This window comes from Bos taurus, chromosome 4, assembly GCF_002263795.3.
Source record: "Bos taurus isolate L1 Dominette 01449 registration number 42190680 breed Hereford chromosome 4, ARS-UCD2.0, whole genome shotgun sequence".
Lineage (NCBI taxonomy): Eukaryota > Metazoa > Chordata > Mammalia > Artiodactyla > Bovidae > Bos > Bos taurus.
The window spans coordinates 118945318-118971139 of NC_037331.1; the positions used below are offsets into that span (position 1 = coordinate 118945318).

The following is a 25822-nucleotide window of genomic DNA, read 5'->3' on the forward strand; positions in this document are numbered from 1 at the left end:
ACGGCTGCGTCTCCTTGGTGACGCCTCAGCAGAAAGGCCTGGAAGATCAGACAGAGGAGGCGGAGCCGGACCTCTGCCAGCAAGTTCTTCCCGAGGGGACCAGCGGGCGTTTCCATCGACAGGGTGAGGGTTCCATCCTCTGGTGTGTGCGGGAAGTCGGGCTTGGAGAGGAGACACTGCTTCTTGCAGGTTAGGGCTGAGCTGTGCTCCCAACTCACATGCCGAGTGCCAACCCCAGGTCCCTGGGAGGCACCTGGGGCAGGTCTGTAGAGGCAAGGGGGTGACCCTAACCCTGACCCCATAGGACTGTGTCCTGTAAGAAGGGATCAGGACACAGACATGCACACAGGGATGACCGTGTGAGGACTCGGGGGGACGACAGCATCTACGCCTGAGGAGATGGGCCTCAGGAGGACCCAGGCCTGCAGGCACCTGGATCTGGGGTTCTAGCGTCCGGATGCGAGACACACGTCTGAGCTGGAGAGAACCGGGAACCCGTGCCCCATGCCCGCCTCAGCCAGACCACGGCCACAGCCACGCTCCTGCTCTGTGTCCTGAGCCTTGGGCCCTGCGGGAGCACGGAAGGTCTCCTGAGCCTCGGGCCCTGTGGGAGGGCGGGGCGGGGGGTTCTCCTGAGCCTCGGGTCCTGCGGGAGCACAGAGGGTCTCCCAGGCTGCCACCAGGACAGCCAGTGCCCGAGGGCAGGCGGGCAGGTCCTGGCCAGGCTCCAGGGTCTGGCCTGGCCGCTTCCAGGTCTGAGCCGTGGGCCTGCGGGCCAGGGCTCTGCTGTGCACATGCGCTTGACCCGAAGCCCCTCTACCTGGACTGAGGGATATGGTCTGTCCAGGGTCCAGCCCAGGGGGACAGGAGAGGCCCTGCTGGGGACGCAGGACGCCATGCAGATGGCCCCTGGGGCCACACTGAGAAGGAGGGCCCCCAACTTGGGGCGCTCGGCCAGAGGGACCGGCCGGCGGAAGCACGGCAGGAAGCTGAGCTTTATCCTTGGGGACTTAGGTCGGAGATAAGGATCACAAAGGTCAGCGTTTTGGGAGAAACAGCACAGATACAGACATGAGGGAGAAAAAATGACTCCAAAATGTCCTTGTCCTGCAGCTTCGGGCGCCTGGCGGCAGTTACTGATTCATGGCAGTGTGTCTGTCCACCGCTGTCCTGATACACAGGCGATTCTGTGGTGTGTGCTGAGTCGCTTCGGTCGTCTCCGCCTCTGCGCGATCCTGTGGACTGCAGCCCTTCAGGCCCTTCTGTGCGTGGGACTCCAGGCAAGAATACTAGAGAGGGTTGCCATTTCCTTCTCCAGGGGATCTTCCGGACCCAGGGATTGAACCTGGGTCTCTTACGTCTACCTGCATTGGCAGGCGGGTTCTTTACCACTAGGAACACCTGGGAAGCCGTATTCTGTAGAGCGTCTATGAAATAACTTCTAAAGCACGAGAAAAAGATGAAATAAACAGCATTTAAAAGTAACTCCCTATATTACATGATCACATAAAGATCATTTTGCTCTCAAATATACTTCAGTGATAACCAGTTTCAAACATATGGTTGCATCAGTTCAGTTCAGTTCAGTTGCTCAGTCACGTCTGACTCTTTGCGACTCTATAGACTAGGCTTCATTATTTTTTGTAAGATTGGATTTATACCTTGTCCTAAAGACATCTGAAGGTCTGATACTAACAGTGTATTATTTTGATCCTTGTTCTAATGGCTCTTGAAGCTGTAAGGTCTCACACTATTCAGCTATTCAGTTTAGTCGCTCAGTCGTGTCCGACTCTCTGCGATCCCATGGACTGCAGCACGCCAGGCCTCCCTGTCCATCACCAACTCCCGGAGTTCACTCAAACTCATGTCCACTGAATAGGTGATGCCACCCAACCATTTCACCTCTGTTGCCCCCTTCTCCTCCCGCCTTCAATCTTGCCCAGCTTCAGAGTCTTTTCAAATGAGTTGGCTCTTCACATCAGGTGGCCAAAGTATTGAAGCTTCAGCTTCAACCTCAGTCCTTCCAAAGAATATTCAGGATTGATTTCCTTTAGGATTGACTAGTTTGCTCTCCTTGCAGTCCAAGGGACTCTCAAGAGTCTTCTCCAACACCACCATTCAAAAGCATCAATTCTTCAGCACTCAGCCTTCTTTATGGTCCAACTCACATCCATCCATAAATACTGGAAAAACCATAGCTTTGACTAGATGGACCTTTGTTGGCAAAGTAATGTTTCTGCTTTTTAATATGCTGTCTGAGTTGGTTCATAGCTTTTTTTCTAAGGAGCAAGCGTCTTTTTAATTTCATGGCTGCAGTCACCATCTGCAGTGATTTTGGAGCCCAAGAAAATAAAGTCTCTCACTGTTCCCATTGTTTCCCCAACTATTTGCCATGAAGTGATGGGACCAGATGCCATGATCTTTGTTTTTTGAATGTTGAATTATAAGCCAGCTTTTTCACTCTCCTCTTTCACTTTCATCAAGAGGCTCTTTAGTTCTTCTTCACTTTCTGCCATCAGGGTGCTGTCATCTGTGCATCTGAGGTTATTGATATTTCTCCCAGCAATCTTCATTCCAGCTTGTGCTTCAGCCAGCCTGGCATTTTGCATGATGTACTCTGCACAGAAGTTAAATAAGCAAGGTGACAATATACAAGCTTGATGTACTCCTTTCTCAATTTGGAACCAGTCAGTTGTTCCCTGTCTGGTTCTAACTGTTACTTCTTGACCTGCATACAGATTTCTCAGGAGCAGGTAAGGGGGTCTAGTATTCCCATCTCAAAGGCTTTAGCAGAGTTGGTGAAGCAGAAGTAGATGTTTTCTGAAACTCTGTTGCTTTTTCTGTGATCCAATGGATGTTAGCAATTTGATATCTGGTCCTTCTGCCTTTTCTAAGTCCAGCTTGAACATCTGGAAGCTCTTGGTTCACATACTGTTGGAGCCTAGCTTGAAGAATTTTGAGAATTACTTTGCTAGCATGTGAGATGAGTGCAATTGTGCAGTAGTTTGAGCATTCTTTGGCATTGCCTTTCTTTGGGATTGGAATGAAAACTGACCTTTTACAGTCCTGTGGCCACTGCTGAGTTTTCCAAATTTGCTGGCATATTGAGTGTAGCACTTTCACTGAGCTATTTCAAATCCTAAAAGGTCTCACATAGAAAGAGAAATATCTCCAAATGTCTCCTTTGCTCTGAAGGTTCATTTTATCTGCAAATATTTTCTGGGAAGCCTCCAATCCATCCGTCCGTCCATCCATCCGGACGCTGTGAACATGGGTCCATACAGCCCTTCAGTTCTTTTGAAATATTCCACCACATAACCAGCCAACCCCTGTGTGTGGCAGACATTTTCTGGTTTGTCCCTATTTTTGTACAAAATTTATGACAAAGGTTGTACGACAGTCTTGTATTAATAAAATAAAAATAAAAGAATAAAAAATTTTTAATGGCAGAGTTCAATCTTCTGGATACAGTCATGAATTTTCATTTGTTCTCCCGCGTGGATTTTCCAGAACGGGGCTCAGTATCTAACTGCATCCCCAGCACATTTCTGGTTTGGAATTAGACATCTATGCAAATCTCATTTCTGTGTTTTAACCATGCTTTTAATATCTAATCTTCTGCTCTAATATCTTGGTCACTAACTGTGTGGAGATAATTAAGTGATAGAGCCAGACAATTACTCAGTGGGCAGAGAGGAGACCATCCCTTACATTTATATAAATGCACTAGCTTTAAATAAAACAACTGAATGCATTTGGAGACCCGTCTAAAGCGGGCGACTTGAGAAACCGTTTGATCGCACGGTCGATTCAATCAGCAACTGGCTGGCTGGGTTCATTTTTATTTTTATTTTTTCATGGGACTGACCAGGCAATTCAGTCAATAGTTGTCAAAATTGGAGTCCAGAACAGGCACAGCTGGACCAGCCTAAAGTTAATTAAAAATCAAGAGCAGGATAAATGAAACGCGGCTCCTTCGAGGGAGCCTGGAGGCGGAGGGGGGCATCTCTTCTCTCTTAAAGGGGCCCGAGAGCAGCCGCCACGGGAAGCAGGCGGTTTTCCTGGTGGACAGTTCGTCCCTGTGAGGCCGAGTGCTGTTCCTGTGTTAAGTGGGAAACGTGTAAAACTAGCCTACGGTCTGGATGCCATCTGGTGTGGTGGGGGGCCCGCAGGCAGCCAGGAGCCCAGCACCCGGCCTGGCACGGCACAGATACGCTGGTGGCCGTCGGGGACCCAGCCTCTCTACCCGCGTGCATCCAGCCCGGCACCACCCCATCAGAGCAGCCCAACCCCGCCTCCCCGCCGGACCAGCGCGTGGCTCCTGACTGGCCTCCCCACCAGCCCCCGGGACCTCGTCCTCTCCGAGCCCCGGCCGCTGCCCGCCCGGTCTCTGCCCAGACAGCTTGCATCGTATGGATGTCCAGCTGCCTGAGCCCCCTAGGTGGCCAGAACTTGTCACCGTACCCTGAGCGCCCAGAACAGCAGACACTTAGTCTCCCAGAGTCTAGAGGCCGAGGCCTGAGGTCAGGGTGTGGGGGCCCCCACCCAGGTCTCCACGGACGGGTGCCTTGCCTTCGGCACCCAGCCCCGCTGCGGCCTCTGCTCTGTCCCATGCTGCCCCCTCTCTAAGGACACGGCTGCACAGGGTTAATGGCCCACCTGCCCCTGCAAGGCCTCATCTCAACTAAAGTAGTGACACAGAGCCACCCTGGCTCCAAACAAGGGTCCGTTCAGGGCCCTGGACAGGACTGGACGTCCACAGCAGCCTAAGCACCTTCTTCTTCTTGTCCCACGTAACCCGGGGACTGGAGCCTTCGGCCACCAGAGTCTCTTCGGAATACAAGGAGTTTCTCGTTTATTTCCATATGCTAATTCATCACACACTGCTGACTTGTCTTCACATTTCTCTCACTAGATTTTAAGGCAATGGAGGGCAGGATCTGTGACTTTTTATCTTTAAATTCACCTCTATTTCAGCACTGAAATTGGAAAGCCTTGGAAAGCCTTGAGAATGAAGCCTCCGGAGTGTGTGGTTCCAGAGCCGAGTGTGGACCCTGAGGTTAACAAAGTGCTTATGGAATGAAACAAGGAACCTTTAATACACATAAACACACACCCAGGGCCTCTTATCCAACATAAGATGCTGTGTAAGAAGGACCCACACAGCTGGCATGTGGAACGTGCGCTGTTCAGATGCAGAGGGACAGCTGGACCGTCCTCGGGGTGGACGGATAAACCGAGACTAGAGTTTAAACTTGGAGAAGCCGACGGCACCCCCTCCAGTGCTCCTGCCTGGAAACTCCCACGGACGGAGGAGCCTGGTGGGCTGCAGTCCACGGGGTCGTGAAGAGTCGGACACGACTGAGCGACTTCACTTTCACTTTTCACTTTCATGCATTGGAGAAGGAAATGGCAACCCACTCCAGTGTTCTTGCCTGGAGAATCCCAGGGACGGCGGAGCCTGGTGGGCTGCCGTCTATGGGGTCGCACAGAGTCGGACACGACTGAAGCGACTTAGCAGCAGCAGCAGCAGCAGAGTTTAAACTGGAGCCCGACGCCGGGGCCAGAAGGCTGGACGGATTCCCATCCATGAGCCTTAGTGGGCTTCAGAGACAAGCGGAGGAAAGGCTGGCCAGGCCTGTGCACTGCCCAGACCCCCGGGAGCCCCGTCCCCCTCTTCATGCCTGGGCCCCCGTGCTGTACATGTCTCAGTGTGAAGCTCAGTGGCCCAGAGCCAAGGGCTGTGAGGGCCGGAGCCGACTGGCGGCCAGTCTCCGAGGGGGCAGAGTCCAAGCCCACCAAGGCTACCGGCTCCTGAGACCAGCTGGGACAACAGCTGGGAGCTGCTGGGAGGGAGCTGAGGGCTGGTCACCGCGGCCCGGGAGACAGACGGGCCCTCCCCGTGGGCAGAGCACAGAGCTGGTCCACCGGACGGTGGCCTCTCCAGGGCCGTCTCCCCACTTCCTGCCCCTGTGGCCAGGGGGCGGCTGGGGGTCTGCAATTCCCGGGTTCTGGGACGTCGAGGGGAGGCCTGGCCACCAGGCTCGCCACCACCTGGCTGCTTCCAGGCCATGCTCTGGGGGTACTGACTCAGGATTCACAACGGCTCTGAAGTCAAAGTCACAGACTTCCCTGCACCCTCGGAGTCACACCACACGCAGGATGAGAGCTTCAGGACGAGAGCAAAGAGGTCAGCACGGCGAGTCCCACCTTGATGCCAAAACATTCAGATGTTTTACTGAAACATTGGTTGTTTCTACAGATGCTTCCAGGGCTTCCAGTTTGCCAGGGCCAGAATGAGCGCTTTGTGGGCCTGCTGGGCACTGAGGCGGCCCATGGACATCCAGGAGGGCTGCAAAGGTCACCGATGGGGACAGCTCAGCTGGGCTCCACGGTGCCCAGAACGCCCCCAGCCTGGGCCCTCCCAGCGTGCATGGAGTGGGGTGGGGCTCTTACATGCCAGCTGCCACAGCACAGCACGGCCGCACAGTGCCTCGGGAGAAAGCCGGGCTCCCAGGCCCCAGGGTCACTGTTAGGGCCCGATGCCCCTCTCGCCTCGCCTGCCGAGACCTGGGCCCCTGGGGTGCGCTGCTTCCTGAACTTCAGCCTTCGGAGGAGCACACTCCCGGGGGCCCGGCCCCGACCCCTGAACCCCAGGCCCAAGGTGGACGTGAGCGTCCTGAGTCAGCGCTCCTGACAGTGAGCACCACCTCTGGGGGCCCCGGGGCACTCGGCCGGGAGGCGCCCGGAGTGTCTGCTCCAGCCCACAGCCAGCAGCCCCACTTCACCTGCAGGCCCTGCCCACCCCTCACGGCTACTAAGCCCTCAGCTCCTCTGCTATTTACCGAGGGAAGGCTTCCTAGGGAGTGAGGCTGGCACAGGGTTAAAGTTCCTGCAAACACACGCCTGCACTCGTGTACATGCATGCACGCACGCACACACGAGGACTGCGCTGTCCTGCCTGCGACGTGTCCCAGGCTGGACGGGGTGAGACACGGCCCACCGCCAGGCTGACCGTCGGCTTGAGGACGGGACAAGTGCACTCAGCAAACCATGCCAGCTGCGTCCTGCCGGCTCCCCCGCTGGTGGCCGGGGAGGGGGAAGGCAGCCGGGGGGGCGGGTGGGAGGCGTCGCTGCCCCTTTCCTGTGCCCAGCACCCAGTGAGCCCCCCGGAAGGGCCACGTGCTCCCAGCCTTGACCTTCTCTGTGATTCTGGTTTCTACAGGAGGCTCAGATGGAGCCGGAAAGCCAGTGAGAGGGAGGCCCTTCTGGCCACAGGGCTGCCTTCCCGCCTCTTCTCCCTGGCTTCTAAATTCTTCCCCACTTCACACCACATTTCTCCTCCTCCTCACCCGGCCGCCCACCACCTCACAATCTGGACTTCCACAGAACCCGAGAGTCCTTGGCAGCCTGGGTCCAGCCCTGAGGTGCTGGGAGGAACCCACTACATGCACGTCTGGCCAGGTGGGGTCGGGGCCGCCCTGCACTGCACCACCCAGCCCCTGAGATGCCCCCGGGCTTCCTGTTCCTCTGCCCCCTCCAGGCCAACTGGATGGGCTGCTGCCCACCCAGCTCTCACCTCCCCTGTTGCCAACACACCAGCCCCTCACCTGGAACCCAAGGCCCCTGCCTTCCAGCCCACTTCTGACAACCATAGACCTTCCATCCGGACGCCAGCACGAGGGCTGAGTCCCACAGCCCCGCCCCCACAGACTGGACCACAGGGAGCCTAGTCCTGGACACTGGGCGCTCCCCAAGACCAGAGCGTGGACGGGTCCACCTGCCTGTGCCTGCTGCCCCACCTCGACCCCCGCCTACCTGCTCCAAGATGCTGCGGTGTCAGCTCGGCACCTGGAGCCACCCTCCCCTCAGGCCTGTGACTCTGACACACGAGTGGAGGCCAGGGGAGGCCAGTCCTGCTCCTCCCAAGGACGGGGCCGTGGCCACGGCTGCAGGGAAGGAAGCTGGTCCTCGTCTGGGGAGACGTCTGCGAGGGCTGCTTCCCACAAGGTCAGGGTCGAGATCTGACTCCTGTGTGCTCACCGACTTGCCTCTTGTGTGCGCCCCATGCCGGGCCAGCTTCCTTCACAGGGAGTCTGGACGACTGAACCGGTAAGCGAGTGCTGTGACTTCACCAGGAAGTCCTGTGGTCCCTGCTGTCGCGGGAGACCACTTGCTAACTATTCTGCACCCCCTCCCACCCTGGCTCCGGGACTGACTCTGCTGCAGCACGTCTTCTGGGCCATCATCCCGTAGGTATCTCAGCGCCGCGGAGAAGGAGCTGAGGAGCAGCAGTCTCGGGTGGACTGGGCCACCAGAGTGCGCCTAAACCCTAATGCTGTGTTTATAGCTCTTGCTGTGGCAAATGATCCCTCTCACACACCATAAACACCCACGTACATGCACACACACACACACACACGTCCACACACCACATGGGTACACAATGTGCACACACACCACACACGTCCACACACACGCGCATATCCAAGCACACTCTCACACATGTACACACACACATGTGTACACACATCACATAGGTACACAATGCGCACACACACCACACATGTACACACACATACACACGTGCATACCCAAGCACACTCTCACACATGTACACACGCACACACACGTGTACACACATCACATAGGTACACAATGCGCACACACACCACACATGTACACACACACGTGCATATCCAAGCACACTCTCACACATGTACACACGCACACACACGTATACACACATCACATAGGTACACAATGTGCACACACACCACACATGTACACACATACATACGTACATACCCCAGCACTCTCACACATGCACACACACACGTGTACACAATACGCACACACCACACATGTACACACATGTGCATGCCCCAGCACACTCTCATACATGTACACACGCACACATGCGTGTACACACACGTGCATACCCAAGCACACACATGTACACACACATACCACACATGTGCACACAATGCTTGCACATGCACATGTCACAGTGCACACATATACTTAAACACGCAACACATGTGTACACACACCACGCATGTACACGTGCATACACATCACACACACACACATGTACACACCTCACACGTACTAGGTAAATGCACCCCCTTGAAAGAACAGACTCGACACTGGCACCGCCACAAACAACCCTAGTTGCGGACAAGCCCCTGTTGGCGGACACAGTCCCTGGAGCTTCCCCTCTCCCCCTGCCCCCTCCTGCCGCTGCTCCTCTGGGTCCAGGCCCCCAGGCGGTGAGGACCTGCTCGCCCACCAGGAGCAGGGACATGGGGCACCTGCGATGGTGAGTCTTCACCTCCAGGGAAGAATGAGCCCAGAAGTCACAGGACACTGTCCCCCCAAATCCATGAGGACGACGCTCCAGGTCACGGCAGCAGAACCCAGCCTGGAGGAAGCTCAGTGTGAGACGCTATACAAACCCTGCCCCCTGAACTCCAAGTCCTGCAGGAGAAGCCAGGGGGTGGAGGAAGGCGACTTTGCCGGCTGCCTGGGTGGAGACCACTTTCTCCCTTCTGTAAGAAGGACACTGGTGCTCTGGGGTCTTGGCTCAGACATGGGTTGGGATGTGCGCCGTGGATCCCCCAGGTCCCAGGCCTTCGGGATGGACCCGGAACTTGCAACACTGGCTGCCCTGTGCCTCTGGCCTGCAGGCAGCAGACTGCAGCCTCAGGATGGACGGCCAGTTGCTCGTCACGAGTTGTCTCTCTTTACCGTGGTGGTTCTGTTGCCCTTGGGAGCCCTGGCTGACAATTGGGGGTGGTGCTCATGGCTCACCCACCACGCGCACAGACGTACACGATGAGGCTCTGCCGCGGTGCTGGCAGCAGCTCCCCCCGGCAGGTGAGGGGAGGCTGAGGCGCACGGCACAGGGCCACCAGTGGAGACGTGTCAGGAGGAGTCGGGTGATGTTGGGGGGCCCCGGGGCCCCAGAGGAGGCTAGTGGCCCACGGGGATGCCCCCAAACCCGACTTCTGGGAGGAGGGTCTCCTGAAAACACTGAGATTGACCGACTCCATCTGCACAGGAGCGGTGCATGGGGCGCCGGGCGGGGGCTGGGGGTCGAGGCTCAGCTGAGAGACCTGAGCCTGTGAGACCCCCGACCTGGGGTCACGCTCTTCTCCTCTCAGTATACAGCCCCCCACCCCGTGCTGGGGACTGAGATGTCCCTGAGCCGGAAACGTGAGGTCCTGATGGTGTGTGTGGGGGGCAGGACAGGAAAATAGACAGGGTGTCAGAGTCACACAATCTGAGTGCAGAGACCGCAGCCCCCAGCCGGCCCCTACGGGGAGAGCTTGGGGGGACCCCTTCAGGGGTCACATGTCCACGTGTTCTCCAGATGACCAGACCACCCCGAGACTGCTCTACTTGAGTCGGGTTAAAGTGAACGGGAAGGGCACGTTGGGTCATAATTTAACATACACATCTGTCAACATCCTGATTCGACAGAGATCAGTCGTGACGCAGAGCGAGTCCCGTCCAGGGGGTGGGGGCCGTCCCATCGCCGGCTGAGGGCCGCGTCTGCTACTTGGCTGGGGCTGAAGCCACCAGCTCGTGTCCGGCCTGCTCGGGCTTACGAGCGTGAACTAGCGAAGGCTCTGCTTCCCTGGAGGCCCAAGTCTAAGGGGGTCCCAAGCACGGGGGTCTGAGGGGCCCGGACGCCCCTATGCGGGAAGGCCAGGTACGTCGAGGGGCCAGCGGCCGTGTGTGGCCCACCGCGTCAGAGCTCACAGGCCAGGGGTCTGTGCGCTGTCCTCACAGCTGCGACGGGCCGGGGCAGTCACGGGGACACACGCACCGTGTCCTGCGGTCGCCATCTTTTCTCTTTAAAATCATACATGTTTCATTAAGCTTCAGGCAGAGTGGCTTCTGATTTATGGTAATTGTCAACAAAGACACAATTTTAACCCTGCAGAAGCTTGGAGTTAACCGGCACGAGACTATGTAGTTTTTCCTTAAAAAAAAAAAAAACGAGGGAGGGCCCAGTGTGCCACACACACACCCCCACACACCCACACACACCCACACACACCCACACCCCACACCCACACACCCCCACACACAATGCAGAGGATGCTGGGGGCAGTGAGCTGGCCCGTCGCTAAGGCCCGCCGCGCGGGTGCAGCTGGTCTCCAGCGGCCACACCTGACCCGGCGGACACCCCGTCCCCGAGCCCCGAGTGCTCATGGCCTGGGAGACTCCAGTGAGAGGAATTTCCATATCAAACCCAATTTAGATGAAAAGTCTTGGTTTAAAAAAAAAAAAGCCAGTGCATCAATAGTCCCTTGATTAGATTTTCATCTCCTGAGCAGACAAATATGAATATTTATTACCTTGGATGCAGACTTTCCTCCTTCCATTGCTCTGTTCTTGAATATTATCCACCACTAATTTTTATGAAAATTTGGGCAACATAATGTTTTCACATAAACTGACAGTTCTTGAGATAATCCCGTTATCGTCTGGTTGAAAATGACAGCTTCCGCTTATTCATGTGTTAACGAGGGATTAAATATTGTTTTTAGTCCTATAATCTAAGATGGACTGGAAATTAAAAATTGAACATTGTACATTAGCAGGGCTTTGTTTGCATTTACTTAGAGAAGATCCATAAATTAGCAGTTTAACAAGCAGGCCCTTTAATGTTGCTGCCAGAGGCAACACGACGGACATTTCTAAGTAAATCCTAAAATAAGTTGTCGTCTACCTGCTGTACACCCAGAGGAAAGCAAGCCACAGAAAGACGGCCTTCACCAAAGAAACACAATGGCAACACAACAGAAAGTGCTCCAGTGTCGGGGATCACTCAGCCTCCCTCCTCTCCCCAGGGAGCACTGTGTCTTCATCACGCCCTGGTCCTCACATCCTGAGACAGGCCTGCCCTGCACAATCGCTGACAGGGCCCGGTGGGTGGGGAGCACGCCAGTCCTCCCCAGTGAGCGGCTGTGGGCACCGGGGAAGATTGTGCATCTGAACCAGGTGATTCAGTCAGTTCATCACTCAGCCGTGTCTGATTCTTTGCAACGCCATGGACTGCAGCACGCCAGGCCTCCCTGTCCCTCACCAACTCCCGGAGCTTGCACAAACCTAGGTCCATCGAGTCGGTGATGCCGTCCAACCATCTCATCCTCTGTCATCCATCCCCTTCTCCTGCCTTCAATCTTTCCCAGCATCAGGGTCTTTTCAAATCAGTCAGTTCTTCACATCAGGTGGCCAAAGTATTGGAGTTTCAGCTTCAGCATCAATCCTTCCAATGAACATTCAGGACTGATTTTCTTTAGGATGGACTGATTGGATCTCCTTGCAGACCAAGGGACTCTCAAGAGTCTTCTCCAACACCACACTTCAAAAGCATCAATTTTTCACTGCTCTGCTTTCTTTATAGTCCAACTCTCACATCCATACATGACCACTGGAAAAACCATAGCTCTGACTATATGGACCTTTGTCAATAAAGTAACGTCTCTGCTTTTTAATATGCTGTCTAGGTTTGTCATAACTTTTCTTTCAAGGAGCAAGCATCGTTTTAATTTCATGGCTGCAGTCACCATATGCAGTGATTTTGGAGCCCAAGAAAATAAAGTTTGTCACCGTTCCCATTGTTTCCCCATCTATTTGCCATGAAGTGATGGGACCAGATGCCATGATCTTCATTTTCTGAATGTTGAGTTTTAAGCCAGCTTTTTCACTCTCCTCTTTCACTTTCATGATATTTCTCCCAGCAAACTTGATTCCAGCTTGTGCTTCATCCAGCCTGGCATTTTGCATGATGTACTCTGCATATAAGTTAAATAAGCAGGGCGATAATACACAGCCTTGATGTACTCCTTTTCCAATTTGGAACCAGTCTGTTGTTCCATGTCGGGTTCTAACTGTTGCTTCTTGACCTGCATACAGATTTCTCAAGAGGCAGGTCAGGTGGTCTGGTATTCCCATCTCTTTCAGAATTTTCCCGTTTGTTGTGATCCATACAGTCAAAGGCTTTGGTGTAGTCAATAAAGCAGAAGAAGATGTTTTTCTGGAATTTTCTTGCTTTTTCTATGATCCAACAGATGTTGGCAATTTGATCTCTGGTTCCTCTGACTTTTCTAAATCCAGCTTGAATATCTGGAAGTTTTCAGTTCACGTACTGTTGAAGCCTGGCTTGGAGAATTTTGAGCATTACTTTGCTAGTGTGTGAGATGAGTACAAGTGTGTGGTAGTTTGAGCATTCTTTGGCATTGGCTTTCCTTGGGACTGGAATGAAAACTAACCTTTTCCAGTCCTGTGGCCACTGCTGATTTCAAAATTGGCTGGCATATTGAGTGCAGCACTTTAACAGCATCATATTTTAGGATTTGAAATAGCTCAGCTGGAATTCCATCACCTCCACTAGCTTTGTTTGTAGTGATGCTTCCTAAGGCCCACTTGATTTTGAACTCCAGGATGTCTGGCTCTAGGTGAGTGATCACAGCATCGTGGTTACCCAGGTCATTAAGATCTTTTTTATAGAGTTCTTCTGTGTATTCTTGCCACCTCTTCTTAATATCTTCTGCTTCTGTTAGGTCCATACCATTTCTGTCCTTTATTGTGCCCATCTTTGCATGAAATGTCCCCTTTGTGTCTCTAATTTTCTTGAAGAGATCTCTAGTCTTTCCCCTTCTATTGTTTTCCTCTATTTCTTTGCATTGATCACTGAGGAAGGCTTTCTTATCTCTCCTTGCTATTCTCTGGAACTCTGCATTCAGATAAATATCTTTTCTTTCCTCCTTTGCCTTTAGCTTCTCTTTTCTCAGCTATTTGTAAGGCCTCCCCAGACAGCCATTTTGCCTTTTTGTGTTTCTCTTTCTTGGGGACGGTTTTGATCACCACCTCCTGTACAATGTTGCAAACCTCCGTCCACAGTTCTTCAGGCATCTGTCTACCAGATCTAATCCCTTGAATCTATTTGTCACTTCCACTGTATAATTGTAACGGATTTGATTTAGGTCATACCTGAATGGTCTAGTGCTTTTCCCTACTTTCTCAATTTAAGTCTGAGTTTTGCAATATGGAGTTCATGATCTGAGCCACAGTCAACTCCTGGTCTTATTTTTTGCTGACTGTACAGAGCTTCTCCATCTGTGGCTGCAAAGACTATAATCAATCTGATTTTGGTATTGACCATCTGGTGAAGTCCATGTGTAGAGTCGTCTCTTGTGTTGTTGGAAGATGGTGTTTGTGACGGGGGAGCCTGGTGGGCTGCCGTCTATGGGGTCGCATAGAGTCGGACACGACTGAAGCGACTTAGCAGCAGCAGCAGTGAGGTCTCTTGGCAAAACTCTGTTAGTCTTTGCTCTGCTTCATTTTGTACTCCAATGAGGTAGCTGTTGGGCTTCCCTGTGGCTCAGAAGGTAAAGAATCTGCCTACAATGCAGAAGACCCAGGTTCAATCCCTGGGCCAGGAAGATCCCCTAGAGGAGGCATGGCAACCCACTCCAGTATTATTGCCTGGAGAATCCCATGGACAGAGGAGCCTGGCGGGTTACACTCCATGGGTTCGCCAAGAGTTGTATAGGACTGAGCAACTAAAGCTTGCAAGCTGCCTTGCAAGGTAGCCTGCTGTTACCTTATTGCTACAACTGGGGTCCCAGATCAAACCATGGATCTGCTGGAGCTCTGGGCAAGACCATCCCACAGGCTTCTAGGCGTCCACAGTACCTTGTATTTGTTTGCGCTTATCTCTGTGACCGGCATGTAGAATTGTTCACATTTTCATTTATTGTCTGGCACGGTGTAGCGCATAGGACAGGGACATTTCTTGGAAGCCGACTCGTCCAGGCGATACTGAGTCTAATGAGACACCAACAGGACAGAGTTGACTACGGCTCAGTGCTGGGGGCTGAGCCAGGACCCCAGGACCCGAGGGTCTGTCCGTATTTGGAGATGAGCCTTTAAGGAGAGAATTAAGGTAAAATGAGGTCCTATGGTGGGTTATGATCTAGTGTGACTGGGGTCCTTATAAGAGGACATGATCAGGACACGGCCACGCATGGGGGGTGACCACGTGAGGATATGGAGGAGCAGTGTCCACGGGCCAAGGAGAGAGGCCTTGGGAAGGATGCCCGGATGTCAGATCCCAGCTCCCAGGACGCCCAAGCACAGGGCCCCCGAGGCGGCCCCAGGAAACCAGAGCATCAGCGTGCAGACGCTCACCCTGGCCGCCCTTCCCCTCCACTGAAGGCAGTGTCGCCACAAGGAACAGCAAAGAGTTAGACGTCTTTACTGCTGGGTGAAGTCGAGTGCTTGTCAAGGGAAGGAGACCTCTTATAAAATTTATTTTTGCTTTACGCTCTCGCTCAAAACCAGAGCTGTGGCTCAGAGTTTACACTCGCAGAGGCCTGACTCACCTCTGAAAACATCTTCCTTCCTCAGGAACAAGAGGTGGAGTCTGTGCAGACACGCCGATTGTGAGTCTGGTGCCCCCCTCCCCCAAGGGGCTGGGCGCCATCACCCCAGGGAGGCGCTCTCCCTACACCTGCTGTCCTGGGGCCCCCCGAAGAGTGACCATGAGTAAGATGCAGGCAGGAAGGGCCGTCCCTGTGTCAGCAGGACAGCCCCAGGCTCTGGTCCAGGTGCATCCGGGGGGCCCTGCGCGTGGCAGGACCACTGCCTCATTCTAGGAGCCAAGCTCACTCACTTGCCCACCCCCACCTTGCAGCTTATCCAGAAGTTGGGAAGTTCAGGTTTTACACTTGTCTCCCTTGGACAGCAAGGAGATCAAACCCATCAATCCTAAAGGAAATCAACCCTGAATATTCACTGGAAAGACTGATGCTGAAGCTGAAGTTCCAGTACTTTAGCCCCTGATGTGAAGAGCTGACTCATTGAAAAAGACCCTGATGATGGGAAAGATTGAAGGTAGGAGAAGGGGACGACAGAGGATGAGATGGTTGGATGGCATCACCGACTTGATGGACATGAATCTGAGCAAATTCCGGGAGATGGTGAAGGACAGGGAATCCTGCTGTGCTGCCGTCCATGGGATCGCAGAGTCAGACATGACTCAGTGACTGAACAACGAAGCAACGTGTCTCACGACCTTTGCTGCTAACACCTTCACGTGTGCAGTTAACCTCGCTTTGAAATACACCCTACTCACGGAGTGCAGCTGGTGTCACATGTCTCAAGAAGTGCCTACGGGGTTTCAACTTTCACGAATCTCGAGAAAAAGATGAACAACAAGATGGCGAGAATTAACTAATTTAATGACAAGTAACAAATTAGACTCTACGTTTCATGTTGTCTTTGAAGTGTGCAATTGTCAGGAAGGTCTATCAGGGAACACTTCCGTGCATTTCTCAGGACGGGCACAGACAGTGGTTCGGTCCAGTTCTCCAGCCCTGATTCCTCCACCATAGTTCACACCTGTCAGATGGGCGGCAGGGAGCTGGGGACCATGTGTGTGCCTGTGTGTACATGTGTGTGCATGTGTGTGAGTGCACAGGGGCCTGGGGAGCAGGGGACCCAATGTAGCCCAAGGTCCATTCACTCAAACTTGACTCTTAATCAGCTGGAGAGGTGAACCCCGCTAACCAACCAGGTGAGCAAGGCACCTTAACCCCGAAAGGAGAGAAATTTGGTTGTGGGTCAGCGGACAGGCGCGCCTGGTGCTTGGATGGTGTCTGTGATTTGTGGGTGTTGAGGGCAAACCGTCTCCCCGAAAGCTGTGCACCTCCTCAGCCCCAGTCCTGGGAAGGAGCCTCCCTGGCCATGGGGTCTTGGCGGGGGTGATCCAGGGAAGCGAGGTCACTGGGGGGCAGGGCGGCCCTAGTCCTCCTAAGAGGAGACACCCGGGGAGGCCGTGAGGCGGCGGGGCAGAGGCTGAAGGAGGCCGGCGAGGACAGGGCAGCCCCAGGCGCGGGACAAGGCGGACGCACCCTCCCTGGGAGCCCCCAGGGCACGCAGCCCCGCACCGTCTGGGCTCTGCACTCTGGCCTCAGAGCTGAGGGGGGACACGCCGGAGTCTGCAGCCCTGGTCTATGGCGCTTGGTCACCACTGTCAGCCCTGGGACCCAACGCCGGGTCAGAGGTGCCCACGGTCTGGGAGAGAGACCGCAGCCAGCAGGAGGTGCCCGCCAACCGGGGAGGCCCCAGAGGAGGCAGGTCGGGAGGCCAGTCCTGCAGAGGGATGACATGGGACGCGGGCCCCAGGGCCTGTTAACGGGTCCCACGTGGTGTCTCAGGGACGTCAGAGGACCGGTGGCCCCAGTGAGGGCAGAGTCTTTGGACCACCTCAGGGCCTGGGTGGAGCCACACACGGAGCGGCTCTGCGCCCAGGGGTCTGGGGGTCCAGGTAAAGAGAGGGCGGTTCCGCTGGGCCCACAGGACCTCTGACCTCCCTGGATGCTTTCAGGACCAAGTCCCGGCCCGGGGCAGCAGCTCCAGCACCAGCTGCCCTTCTGCTCAGATGCGGGTTTGCACGTGATGGCCGGCGAAGCACAGCCTGGCTGGGCCTGGACACACTGAGGAAGGGGCCCCGTCCTGGGTGGACGCCTGTGTGGGGTCCGCTCCTCACTGCAGGGGAGCCGCGGGCCATCTCGACAGAGTAGGCCCACACTGCAGTCGCCAGCGTGGCACTGGCTGAGTGTCTGTTTTGATGTGAGATTGTTTTAAATTTGGTGTTTGATTATATGTAGTGTTACACTGATTACTAATTAATGTAATTATTAATTACATTATATGGGTGAACTTCATATGGGTGAACACAGCTTTTTATTTTTTTTTGAACTCATGGATAAAGCAGAGGGGAAGTATTCAAATCAGCAATTAAGGGCTGCACACCTGTTGCCATGGAGACGCGGCCTGGGATGGTCACAGTTAAAGACTGAACGTGCCCAGGCGGGTGTCCACCTGCTGCCCTGGGCTCGCGGTCACTCTGCCCCAACCAGGGGTGACTGAGCAGCCGCGGAGCGTCAGACCACAAGCTGGAGGCACCGGTGGTAGCGACGCAGGCGGCTTCGCTCCAGAGCACACAGAAGAGGAGGGACCGGCTTCAGCTCACGTGACCCAGCACAGCCTGGGGAGCACCCTGGAGGGGGCGGGTCAGAGGCAGGGGACGGGTCCCCCATGGCAGAGCAGCCATCCACTCAGAGCAGCTCCCCACCACCCCCAACCCTGTGATCCCCGGGGAGGGAGGGAGACTGTGAAAGCGCCGATCTGGGGGGGTGGGCAGCAGGAGGCAAGCACCACAAGCCTGCCTCGGGGGGACCCATGTCCCCCCATGATGGACAGAGCGGGATCCTGACTCCCAGGACTTCAGGACACAACCTTTACAGAGGAGTGCAGTTCAGGGAGGTCACTGGGGTTGGCCTGAGCCCAGGTTCCCCACCAAGTGATGCCCCCACGACTCATCCCCCCCACGGCATTTCGGGCGGGGACTCGGGGGGCAGCGGGTGTGGAGGCCCCTGGAGGACCCGCATCTGTGGGCAGGAGACCGGAAGCCAGGCCTGGGGCTGACCCTCTAGTGGACACATTTCCAAGTGACGGGAGCCTCAGGGGCTCTTCAGCTAAAAGGCAGAGCTCAGGACATTTCTAATTTCAAGGCAAGGCTGGATTCAGGGACCGAAGCTCAGCCTCTGGAGGTGATGCCTGGAGGGCGCTTCCGACCTCAATCTCCCGCACCCGGCTCCCCACCCGGAGGGTCATCTGCCTCTGCCTGGCAGGGTGGGCGCGTGGGCGCCAGGGACATTCGTCTCTCGCGGGCTGCCCCTGGCCACACGGCCGCTGCCCTGAACGAGGCTGGGGTGCTCTGCACGACCCCTCCAGCGGTCTTTGCGCCTTCTCGGCAATTCCAAGTCGTAGGGCTGAGGACAGGAAGCGGGCTTCTGGAACACCGCGTTCCGGGGGCTCTTCCGAGCGTCTGCAAAGCTCGGCTTGACATCAACACTGCCTTCTGATCCAGGCTGCCCGGCTCCGGGGAGGAGGACCCTGAACCAGCTCACAGACCATGAGACGTGCCTGCTCCCGCATCCCAGCGGGATGGTCGCCCGGCCCCAGCTGGACCACAGTGCGGCCTGGCAGGGAGACACACACCAGGCACTTTCTATAGCAACGCAGCTGACATGTCAGCCCGGGATGGTGGGGGATGCCACAGGCAGACCACACGCACTCCATCTTACATGACTGTTTACCCTGACGCTGCATCAAAGCTGAGTGTGTCACCATGGCAACTGCCTCATCACAGGCACCTCGCCTGCTTTAAACCACGGAAAGCACTCAAAAGACCCTGCGGGCCCACGTGACGGCGACTGTATACAGCACCGCGGAGGGAAAGGACGCCGCCTCACACTGAACTCACGTTTGCCACCATGTCAAGTGCGTTAATTATATTGAACATATTTTTGTCTGAGTCTCTTCACTTTTGAGAAATAAGAAAACAGTATGAGAAACCCTGGTTAAGGCTGTGTGGGGGACGCTGTGCTGAGCTCTGAGGGGCCCGGCCAGCAGAGCTGGGGACCTGTCCTCGTGGAAGGGACCACATGGCCAACCCCGAACTCTGACCTCTGACACCGCCCCCTCAGCCTAGCACTGGAATTCTCAAGGCAGCCTGGAGAGACCGCGGCAAATGTTCTAACGCAATTTTATGCAGATTTTCAAACATAAATAGGAATATTTACAAGGCTCAAGAAGCCTTTCTTGGGATGACGCACATTTTACACCTTGAAGAAAAAAAATCAACTTTCTCTGTCTGGAAACACAGATTAGAATAAAAATTAAGTGACAGGCACAAGAATATAACCTGAGGAACCAGAGCCCTCGAGGACGGGCACAGGGCAGGGCCCCCAGCAGCCCAGGACGCCCGAGCCCCAGGTGGCTGCCAGGGCCCACCCTCCATCCTCTGGTCGCAGCCGGACAGGGAGGGGGAGCCGCGGGGGCGAGAGCGGCCCTGCCAAGCAGCCCTCACGTCTTTAGGGTCCAACAGCCAGCGCCGCCTCAGTCAGCTCACAGTCTACGCGGGACAGCCTGCCGGCTCCGGCGTGTCCGTCTGATCTGTGTCAGCATTCATCCTCAAAGCGACCGCTCCTGCTTCACACACTCTGGAGCCTGCAGCTCCTCCCGTCTCACAAGACCCACCCCCCAGCGCCACCTGTCAGCGCCCCACCTGCCCAGGCCCAGCTGCGGTCCCTGCAGGCTGCTCCCGCCCTCTGCGTCCACACACCCCCAGGGTGCTTCCCCTTGGGTTTCCAAACACGGGCCTCGGTCTAAACCCGGGACACGTGTGACCACTTACCGCGTCCTGCCTACGTGTCTGTATTAACACAGCACCACAGATGTGAGTGTGTGAGGACTCGAGTTACCTGGAATGTCCTCCACAGCAAGCTGGGAGCCGCACTCAGCACACACGTGGTGGCATTTCCTCTCGCGTCCTCACTTATTTAAAAGCAAACATGTTCTCAGTTACTTTGGTTGCAAGCTTTTTCTTTACTAGAACTATAAGAAATGGTATCAAAGATAAAATGACGAATACCTACACACACATTGAGTGATAGTTGCTCAGTTATGCCCGACTCTGCAACCCCATGGACTGTAGCCCGCCAGGCTCCTCCGTCCATGTAATTCTCCAGGCAAGATTACTGGAGTGGGTTGCCATTTCCTTCTCCAGACACACACGTTGAACTGATACCCATCTCCTGGTTTGACTCTCAGCCTACAGCGACGTGGGTGCAGCCCGCGGGGTGGGGGCTCGGTGAGTACATATACATGGCCTCACTGGGCCCAAAATAAAAGCTACAAATGATACTGACCGAGATTTTGGAAAAGGAGAGAACTGGCTTGTGATCCCACCATTCTAGGGGTGACCTCATGTCTGCACGTGCTGCCCCAGCCCAAGTCCATGGCACCACTGGGCCCTCCTTGCAACTTCTTGTGAGTTTACAACGATGTCAAAACAAAAAGCTACAAATGATACTGACCGAGATTTTGGAAAAGGAGAGAACTGGCTTGTGATCCCACCATTCTAGGGGTGACCTCACATCTGCACGTGCTGCCCCAGCCCAAGTCCATGGCACAGTTTCCACAGCTGCGCTCAGGTTCAGAGCTGTCGTGACAATCTTCATGAAATAATATGACATAATTAATGACCTTCCTGGGGTTTTACACTTAGGACAGTTTTGGTATTTCCAAAGCTCTGCGTTTTCATTTTCTTAGCAAAAGATGTTCAGTCGTGTCCTACTGTTTGTGACTCCATGGCCTATACAGTCCATGGAATTCTCCAGGCCAGAATACTGGAGTGGGTAGCCTATCCCTTCTCCAGGGGATCTTCCCGACCCAGGGACTGAACCCAGGCCTCCCGTGTTGCAGGCGGATCCTTTACCAGCTGAGCCACAAGGGAAGCCCTTCATTTTCTTGCCTGGTGCATTATCCTCATAAGATAAGTTTCTGGGGTGTGAGGACTCACCGAGAGTGAGGCCCTTCTTAAAGCGTCAGATCCGCACTGTCCTGCAGCTTCCTGAGTCAAGTGGAACTGTTAGCACTTATGATTTCTATTAAAGATCTGAGACTATTACCCGCCAGCCACCTCTGAAGCCATGTCCAAGGATGAGGCTACAGATCAGCGCTGGGACGTCCCCAGCGTGTCTGCAGGCTCTGCACTCCAGGGTCCTCTGCCACGTCCCCCACCCCCCACAGCTGCCACGGGGCTTCCTGCATCACCATGAATTTATCCCCTGGAGAGCCGGTCCCCGGGCAGCACAGCCATGAGACATTTCTGTCACGAGTACCTTGTCACTGTGAGTACCGACCATGCACCTGTGGGTACCGACTGCACGCCTATGGGTACTGACCACGCACCTGTGGGTACTGACCATCACCTGTGGGTATCAACTGCACACCTGTGGGTACTGACCATCACCTGTGGGTACTGACCATGCACCTGTGGGTATCAACTGTACACCTGTGGGTACTGACCATGCACCTTTGGGTACTGACCATGCACCTATGGGTACCGACCATGCTCCTGTGGGTACTGACTGCATACCTGCGGGTATTTACTAAGCATGATGAAGTGCCACTCCATCCACACGTGAAAAGTGACCCCTGGGGGTGACAGCTTCCCCATGGCCTGAGGCCCACACGGGGCTCTGTCCCCACCGTCCCCTCAGGGCAGGGGGTTGGCCCCACATGCCTTCTTCCCATCTTGGCAAGGCTGTCAACATCAATCCATCCCCAAGTCCAAGTGGACTGGCCGCAGGGTCCCTGGGGACTCGGCTCAACACTACCCCCCAACCCCGAGGGTCCCCGTGCCCCGGGCTGCCCGGGCTGCCGTTCTCTGGCCGCTGAGCACCACTCAGTTCTTCTCAGAGGCTCCCCGCACCCTGAGCTTTCCCAACAGCTGCTGAAACAGCCACATGCTTCCACAGACGGGCAAGGCTGGGGGCGCTTCTGGGGGAAACGACACCGTCCCTCAAGTGACCGTGGAGTGTCCCCGTGCCACCCGCTCGGCCTCCCGTGATGACTGTGGGCAACCGCACACACCCGCCAGCACAGGCAGCACACAGCTGAGCCACGTTAAGGCATCGGGGGAGGAGTGCGACCACAGCTTCACAGCCTCTCAGGGTCTGCGGGGACCGATACACGCTTGGCCGCAGAATCCTTTCTCTGGACAAAAATCTTACCCACGAGCCGGAACGGTGACCGATGGGGGCAAAGTGCAGCTGGGCTGAACCGGGGGGTAGATGGCCGCCTGCCCCGCCCCACAGAGCTCCCCGAGCCCAGGCTCTGAGACACCCCCAAAACCACGTGCGACCTCTCACCGACGAGTTGGGGACCAGGACACGCCCCCCGACACGCCCCCGTGGCCGAGGGCGGCTCCAGCCGCGTGCACAGCCTTCTCCCTGAGGCAGGCCCAGTCCCTCTGGGAGAGACGCCCTCTGCAGAGACCCACATGGTGTCCGCACCCATGCCCCCCGACTCAGCAGGAGGCAGCTGGTCTACCCACGAATGTGGGCTTCTCTCCCCACGTGTCCTGGGAAACACAGATCAAGTGAATGTGCCGCTCTGCTCCTGCGTGCCCGTCTTCGTCAGTTTAACTTTCAGTGCAGGGGCCCTCAGGGGGTGCGGGAGAACCCCTCCTTTTCCCACAACCTGCGAGGAGGCAGCTCTCCCTCCTGCCTGGCTCTGCCCCAAGGCCGCCATCCAGAGCTATGCCAGGGCATCTGCACCGGGGCCCCGCTGAAACGCAGGCAGGTACATTGCTAATCGTGTTGCATTTACGACACTCTAGAGAACTAGGAAGCCCCGGTTTATTTCAGATACACCACGCAAGCCACTCTCACGGAAATGCTGGCCTGGGGACAGTCATCTAGATGGTTTTTCTTCCAAATGTTTGAGTTTATTTTTCTTGGTAATATCATAATTTTCCCTTGGAAAAAAACATGACTTTATTCACTGGAAAAAATATGAAGACATTCAAGACATCAGAAACTAGATTTTGAAAAATGTCAAAACACCACCAGTCTATCAGGAATGCGTGCGTCCCCTCTAATCTGTTCATTGCCTTTAAATTTTGTTTTGAGATATTTCCATTTAGCTTAAAAGGCGTTAATTCCGCTATCTGTCATCGCATGTTGAATCAGCAGCACTGGGGAGACATCCCGTAAATGATGGCAGATTTCTAGGAATCAAGACTCTGCTCCACTTTCCAGAGTCAGGAATTAGCAGAGACATTCATATCAAATACATTTCAAGGAAAATCAGAAGCATCAAAATCAGGCTCAACACTGCACAAGGCAATTAAAATTAGAAAAAGAAAGACTAGCTTCTTACACATATCTCCACTTGCCCCTCCTGCGCCCGTTTCCAGATCCAGGGCCCACCCCACGCACACACACCCCCTTCCCACTATGGGACCTGGGTTCGGGGCCGGACAACCGCAAAGGCGATGGCGGCACTGCCTCTGAGGATGAAAAAGGACGGGGCCTGAGACCCGGGCTCAGAGCACCCCGTGGCCGCGGAGACCCGGCGCCCCGGGAAGACACGGGCGACTCGGGGAGACCCTGGGGAGGAGAGCCGCCCGCGGCCACGCTTCAGCCTGGGACGGAGTACGCGGTCTGGGATGTGGCTGTTTCCTGCCCCTGGGGAGGGTGAGGTCAGGCTTCTGGCCGCTTGAGGAGCACAGAGGAAGCAAGCAAGGACGAAGACGCAGGAGCAGTGCTGTGGGCTGGGGTCTGCTCTGCCCTGCACCCCCACTGTCCAGGCCGGAGCCCTGCCAGATAGTGGAAGGGCACCCAGAAGTGGGCAGGGGCTCCCCTCTGAGTGTAGGTTGTCATCTCTGCAGACAAGCCGCCAGAGACTCAGGCTCCCCTTGTGGGGTCCCCCAGTCCCCAGAAAGCGCGTCACCAATTTCTGCCGTGAGCTGGGGTCCGGGGCAGGGCCAGGTGTGTGTGTGGGGAGAGGTTTAGGGTCCTTGCTTCGCCCAGCCTCGGGGACCCCTTGCTGGTCTCCAAGGACAGAAAGTTAGGGCTGGTGTCTGTGCATGCCTGGAGCGTGGAGAACGGGCCAGGTGGGGTCATCGTCACAGGATGACGTAAGGGTCGTGGCCTCAGGGAGATCCCCGGGGACATACAGACCCCACACGAAGACCCCTCAGTGCAGCTGGCTTCAGAAGGAGGCCAGGCAGGCAGGCCAGGAGGACCAGAGGCCACGCTCAGGACAGTGACCACTGCTGCTGACCACTGAGCTCCGAGGCCGCAGACGTGAACCATCCAGGGGACGCTAGGGGCTGGGCTGGGCCGGGTGTCAGGAGTGAGCAGATGCTGACCTTCTGGTGCTAGGAATCCAGACGCCTTTGCAGATTTGGGGGTGGTTTTGGGAAGAAGGAGGCAGCGAGCGGCAGGGAGGCGAGAAGGCCAGTGTGCCGAGAGACATGTCCAGGGAGCTTTCACTGTATGAGCTGGACACGCCGGTGCACGTGTTTGTCCAACAGGATGAGCCAGGGAGCAGTGACCATGCGGGGGAGCGTGACGGCAGGGTGGGGCGTGGGGGGCCCAGGGTTCATGGGCGGCGGGGGCCAGGGGGCAGGGCAGGTCTCCGAGCTGTGACACAGGCGTCAGATCACAGACAGGGGGCCCTGCGTGCAAGCTGGATGTGTGCCCGGCCAGGCTAGGAGCAGGGGGCAGTGGTCAGCGCCCTCCTCCGAGACCTGTCCCTACGACCTCTAGTCAGAGGAGTCCGCAAAGTCGCAACACCCCCACCCCCAACTCCCCACCGCCCAGAACCACAGCAGCCCCCAGCTCCGCACCCCGACCTGGGTACTTCCTCCCCTCCCCTGTCCAGGGCGGTCTGCCATCTCCAAGGAACACGCTCTGCCACCGCACAGGAGGGAGGGGCCCAGGGCCTGAGCCGCCTCTGACCCCTGATGCTCAGGGCCCTCGCCAGAGTTGGTCTGGGTCCGCTCCACCACTGGGCACCAGGCACCTCCTGCAGGAAGGACACCCTGCAGAGGCTGGGAGCCGCGGACCAGAACCTTCCATCTGTGCCTGGATCCTCCGAACCCTCTGCCTTCCGGCCAGTGGTCACTGCACCCCCGAGGGTTATAGATGGTTTTGGGGGCCCACAGACCCCGGGCGTCCCCTCCCCGTCACCAATTGCCAAGGTTGGGGACACAGGGGCTTCGACGCAGGCCCCCCGCAAGGTGCCCTGCCTGGTGTCTGTGGAGCACAGAGCCTGCCTCTGTGCCGAAGCAGCTGCTAAATACGTTCTTATTTCAAGAGCCAGGGCTCCGGTGGGCCTTGGAGTGGCCACGTGGAGGCATCTCGCCCTGAGCCAG

The 25822-nt window shown here is 55.9% G+C and overlaps 1 protein-coding gene across 5 annotated transcripts in view; it reads right to left on the reverse strand.

The window, feature by feature from the left end:
* PTPRN2 (protein tyrosine phosphatase receptor type N2) overlaps window positions 1-25822 on the reverse strand; it is a 598037-nt gene that overhangs the window by 213271 nt on the left and 358944 nt on the right. The gene's annotated exons all lie outside the window — the stretch shown is intronic.